Genomic DNA, 6,118 nt, shown 5'->3' on the forward strand with positions numbered 1-6,118 from the left:
CACCTTTCCACCAAATTTAGTGTAAATCGCTACAACCCTCTCCGAGAAAAATACGTGCGACGGACAGGGAGGCAGACAGGCGGACAGACAGGAGGAGTTGCCAGATCTCCCATCACGCGCGACCCCAGGTGGCGAATAGAGGCATACCTATTGATGATGAGAACGTGTTCATGCACTTTTCTTTTCTGACTGTGCATGGGCTAGTGTTTGCTAGTGTACCTAGAAAATAGAACCAACATGAACGCAGTGTCTCGGTGGTGGACAACTTGCTCATTGTGGCATCTAATGCTAGAAGTGCTTTAGATTTAGAGAAGGAGGTGTTCAAAAGAAGCACAACTCTGCCAAGAACACCAATTGCAAAGGCAAAGAATGATGGGCTAAAAGGTGTTATCTGGTCAAAAAAGGCGATTTCGACGCCCATCGTTTCTGATCAAGAGGTACTTCAGCAGCAGCAAATAAATCCATTGAGGAGAAGCTCATCAATTTGCACCGATCGTGGAAAAGTTTCGAGAGAGGCTTCTCCAATGGTATAGTCACGCAATTCGTGCTAACGAGAAATCACTTGCCAAGATTGGTCTGAACATCAAAGTCAATAGTAAATGACTAGAAGGCAGGCCTCAAAAACGGTGGCTTGATACGCTGGATGGGCATTTAAAATCCTGAAGATTGAACCCAGATCAGGCATTCGATAGAGGCAAATTGCGAAACCGATCACGATGAGCCAACCCCACTTGTGAACGGGACAAATGCTGAAGAAAAGAAGAAGAAGCTCATAAATTTTACGATCTCCTCTAATTCCAGAGCCGGCAATAAAGAAAGCTCATGGGAGCCCAGCAATTGAAAAAGGTAAAGGAGTCTGCAAAAGGGGTAAGCTGGCAAGAGACTCATCGAGAACAGAGCCTTAACTCCGAAGAACTACCTTTTATGCAACTTGAGATTAAAATAGTTGAGCTGTCCGAATTCACCAAGGACAAGCACAACGTGCACCAAACCTTCAGAACATGTTGATAGCCAACAGAGCGCTTTATAATAGGTCACAGGAAGAAGAAACAAAACCTAAAGAAAAGCCGGGCATCTCAGCTCCAAAGGTGAAATCTGACCCCGACCTAATACACCGGAAATGTCACCAAAATCACGAGGACCCAGAGAGGGGATCTCATGTTTGACCTGGAAAAATCCAGCGGTGGAAAAATTAACGGCTTTCATAGCCCAGTGATAAACTCACTTGGGGAGAATGTTGAAGTTCATTCCCTAAAACATGAGACCTACATACAGTGCAAGGATCTCGATGAGAGAAGAAATCTGCGCTGCCTTCAAGTCACAATTCAAGTTGCAGGAATTCACCGAAGAATCTATCGTGAGGCTAAGAAAAGCTTATGGCGGTACTTAAACGGCCACAATCCGACTGCTAGTGGAGTCAGCACTGTAATTATTGGCCGTAGGGAAGGTTCAAATTGGATGGGTTGTCTGCCGACTAAGGGAACGGATCTCTTTAAAGAAGTGCTTTAAATGCCTAATGGTTGAACACTTCGTGAAGTCATGCATTAGCGGCATCGATCGGTCCGAACCGTACAGAAACCTTGACGGTGATCTATGGGTGACAGATTCGACTGGTGGAGCGGCAATATGGATGTGCGGTCGTCAAGCCATAGAATATAGCATTGGTCAGGCGGCTAGTGGCTTTGTGTAGGCAAAAAAAAAGGTATATTCGTATACAACTGCTACGCCCCCACCGAGACCTACTAGACGATCTTGTTCACAACGCAAGGGGGCGAAGTCCAAAGGTGATAGTCAGTGACTTTAATGCGTGGGCCATGGAGTGGCGCAGCAAAAAGACTAACGCAAGGGGGTGGTACTTTTTAGAAACATTCGTCCACTTGGATGTGGTTCTGCCTAACGAAGGTGATGTAAACACTTATCGGAAAAGAGGATCTGGTTGTAAATCTGACTTTTGTCAGCCCTGCGCTTGCACGTGACATGGCAAGTTAGCGAGGACTTCACGTACAGCGACCACGAGGCAATAACCTTTCAACTAAGGACGGAACCGCAAGGCAGGAGACCCGAACCCCGGAAGCCGAAAGCCAGAAGGACACCAGGATGGTCTGCCAAAGCAATGGGTGAGCAGACATTCATGGAAGTGTGGCTAAATTTGTCTAGCAAAGCAGGCACCTACACGGATAGAGCTCTCCATGTCACACAGAGTATCTCTAAAGCATGCGCCGCGTCGATGCCTAGGAGATACCCATTCCCCAGTAGAAGACCCAATTATTGGTGGAATAGTGAACTTGCCAGCCTTCGATCGATTTGCCACAGAGCCAGACGAACGGCTCAGAGGGCAATAGGTACAATCAATGAAAGGCAAAAAGAGCAGCCGAAGGCTTGCAAACCGCCAGGCGAACCGTCCTTCTATAGACCCATATGCCTGCTAGACACTATGAGGAAAATATTGCAGCGGGGAATTTATAATAGATTACTCCCGGTCGTCGAGAGCCAAGGGGCCTTTCAGATCGGCAGTGTGGGTTCCGTAAAGAAAGATCAACCATTGCTACCATCAAACTGGTTACTTGCTAGGCCGAAAATACAATTCAAGGAGGAGGTTGTACCAGCAAGTATTTCGTGACGGCGACGCTGGATGTGAGAAATTTATTCAACTCAGCTAATTGGAACCTTATACGAAAGTGTCTGGCGACGATTATTGGTAAGGCTTGGTTAGAGAGTGCTGGAAAGGCACTTGGAGAGAAAAAGGCGGAAGCGGTTCTCATCGCTAAGCGCCGCAAGAGAAATGACGCCTTCATTAGAATCGGGAATCATATCATCACTTCCAAACCGCCCATCAAATACTTGGGAATGATGATAGACGGAAAACTCAATTTCAAGCAGCACATGGAACATACTTGCCAAAAAGTATCCACCATGAGTATGGCTTTGCCAAGGATGATGCCGAACGTAGAAGGACATCGGCTCATAAAAAGAACGGTGAGTTTTATCTTTCTTCATGCAGTCCCATTTTGAGGAAAAGCGGTGCATGTTTTAGACAATGCACATAAACTGAGTACGGTTTACAGAAAAACAGCCTAAAGGATGTGCTCTGCCTTCAGGACCGTCTCAGATTATGCAGCCGTCGTCATCTTGGGAATGATGTCGAGTGATATCCTGGCAACTGAGATGATGAACATTTATAACACCAGGTCCATCTCTCCTTTATCGCAAATCCGAAAGGGAGTGATGGGGACCAGTCAGAAAAGGGTCAGGTTGATCCCTTCTATCGGAGAGTGGCCGGAGAAAAAGCATGAGTAGATCAATTATAGTCTCACACAGCCGGTGGGCCATGGAGGATACCGTCAATACCCCTACATGTTTAAATTGGACACTTCACTTAATTGTCCAAACTGCGACGGGGTCCCAGAGCACCCAATACACGTATTCTTCCAATGTCCTAGGTTCGTAGGAGAAAGGAGGAACCTAGAATAAACTCTACGTGAAGTGCTATCATCGGAAAATTTTGTCCGGAGAATGGTAGCTTACTATGTGGACTGGGGTACGATCAATTACATGATAGCAGTAATCCAGGATAAACTGCGTAAAGCAGAAGAAGTGAGGAACGCGCGGTTACGAATTCCGCGGGTAGACGGAAGGAGACCAAACTAAAGTAATCTAAATCCGCCCCGTGATATAATAATTAAACGTGGTTCTACGGGGTAGGGGGAATCGGGGGTGGATTTAGTGGGTAAAAATCCCACAACTGGCGTGCCCAGGCCAAAGCCTTTTGAAAATTTGCACCTCCTTAAAAAAAATAAAAAAAAAAGCAGACCGAGGGTAAACTGATTTTAATAAAGTTTTGTTTTACACGAAAAAAAAAGAAAGAAAAAAAAGTATACATGGATGCAAATACAAAAAATTCCGAGCAAACAATATGTTACTAGATTTTCTGTTTCTTCTTTTAGGCGTCCAAGGGATCAAATTAAATAGTTATTATTTATTCCATCAAATAAAATAAACTTCTTGAGGCAGGAGAATAACTGGTATTCGATTCTTGTCGTATTGAACAATGCCAAAAGAAAAAAATCTAGCTGCTTGCAAATTTCTCGGTAAGGGACAAGCTTCCGCAAATAACACTGCTTTCCAGAAGAGACTACCACATTATTCAAACAATAATTCAATCCAATCCTCCGAAGTTTTCCAAGTAATCTTAAGGTGGTTGTGCAATGTGAGGTTAAGGGTCGTAACTGTACAGAATTTTTTATTAATGACGTTGAAAATCGTTTCTATTTGTTTTTTCCGGTCAAATTGGGTGTTCTAAAATAGATGCACGGTTGTCGGGAAGCACATCATTATATTTGGTAACCAGTCATGACAATAAGCTGATTGCGATGGCCTAAGGAGAAAAGTGTCCAGATAACGTAGTGGTTAGAGCACAAGGCTGTCGTATGCAAGGTCGTGGTTCAAACCTCATTGGTGGCAGTGGGATTTGTATCGTGGTTTGGCGTCGTCAAATCAGTGTAATAATCTTGGCGAGCACAATACTGACCACATTGCTTCCTATAGGGTACTGTTATCCTGTAGTGTACCATTGCGATCTTGCACGAAGTGCTCTAACACACTTCAAGGACCTGATCCAATTGGATCGTTTCACCAACGGTTATTATTATTAAGGGCATTCCTAAGCGGCCGGAGGCGATCAATACCGTCACAATACCTACGGGTTGCTTACGATACGGAGTGTGACCTTCACGAGGGTGGTGAGTAGTTCTGACTCCCTAGCTAGCAGTATACCTGCGTTCTAGGTAGTAGCCTTGAGAAAACCTCTTGGTGAAAAGCGAACCGCGAATGATCGGTACACGTCGGGACACACTGGGAGTATCCGGAGCCGGAGTTCTCTGTCGACATCGATGGAGTTATGTGAGCCTAGTTCTGCGAAGATGGTAGTTGTGGCGTATATCAGGAGCCAGCCCCTCCGGACCCTGGTCGGGTAGTGTGCATTGAACCGATGTTAGTAGACCACGTTGCCCTGAGCAATGCTAATTCGTCCGTGAATTCCGGGATCAACTAAGCATAGGCCAAGCCTCAGGGAACTGAGGTAGGGGCTGTCTCTCCGAGGGTACACCCGTTCCTGACTATTGCGGCCCGCTCCCTTGCACATGATGCACTGGTGAGTTTTCCATGGAGAATACCCATAAACCAACAAAAAAAATCGAAGAAATAACAGGAAAGGAGGAGTGCATTTGGGCGCAAAAATGCGTCGTTCACCGCAGCGGCCAGCGAAACAGGCAGCGAGGGCTGACATATTCGGTGTGACACCGGGGCGCTCAAATGAAGAGGAAGCTTTTTCAAGTAGAGTGCCTGACCGTGCGGAGATAGCAACTCCAATAACGTGTAGTGCCCCTGTTTCGAGAAAGGCCCAGTCAGGATCTGCTCATTAAGCCGACGGAAGGCAAGACATTTGCGAAAGTCCTTAGTGAAACCCGCTATAGAATGCAATCCGAAGACAACGGAGCAGATGTGCCTTCCATACGAAAAACGAGGAGTGGCGGAGTTCTCGTCGACGACTAGAAAGAGTACGTTCTGCGAAGCGGTCAAGGGGTTATTGGGGGAGAGGGTTCTTGTTTCCAGGCTAGAGTCTATTTGTTCTCTAGAAGTCCGGGATCTTGATTGCCTCACAGAAAGAGTGCTCGAGGCCAAAAACTCGCCGTCGTGGAAGTCCCAGAGCAATATGCGAGAAAACCCCTTAGCAGCGGGAGGATCCAAATTGGATGGGTAGTATACAGGGTACGAATGCAGATGGTCCCCACCAAGTGCTACAGGTGTCTGGACTATTTACACACGTCAGCAGCTTGCAAATGTCCGCACAGGAGGACAGCATGCCGGTGATGCGGCCAAGTGGGTCATCAAACGAAGACCTGCAATGAAAGCGAAAGTTGCGTTCTCTGCAGGGATCGTGACGCATCTTGTGAGAGCGTCGCACAAACTGCGGTCCCGGAACGGTGTCCAATCTTCAGGGCCGAATTGGAAAAGGCTACGGTGCGAATGGCATGATTTTACAAATTAATATTCACCGGAGTTCAACCGGTCACCAGTTGCTAGCACAGTTCACTGCGGAAGTACATGCTGACCTAGTGCT

This window comes from Hermetia illucens, chromosome 3 (genome assembly GCF_905115235.1).
Source record: "Hermetia illucens chromosome 3, iHerIll2.2.curated.20191125, whole genome shotgun sequence".
In the NCBI taxonomy this organism is placed as follows: domain Eukaryota; kingdom Metazoa; phylum Arthropoda; class Insecta; order Diptera; family Stratiomyidae; genus Hermetia; species Hermetia illucens.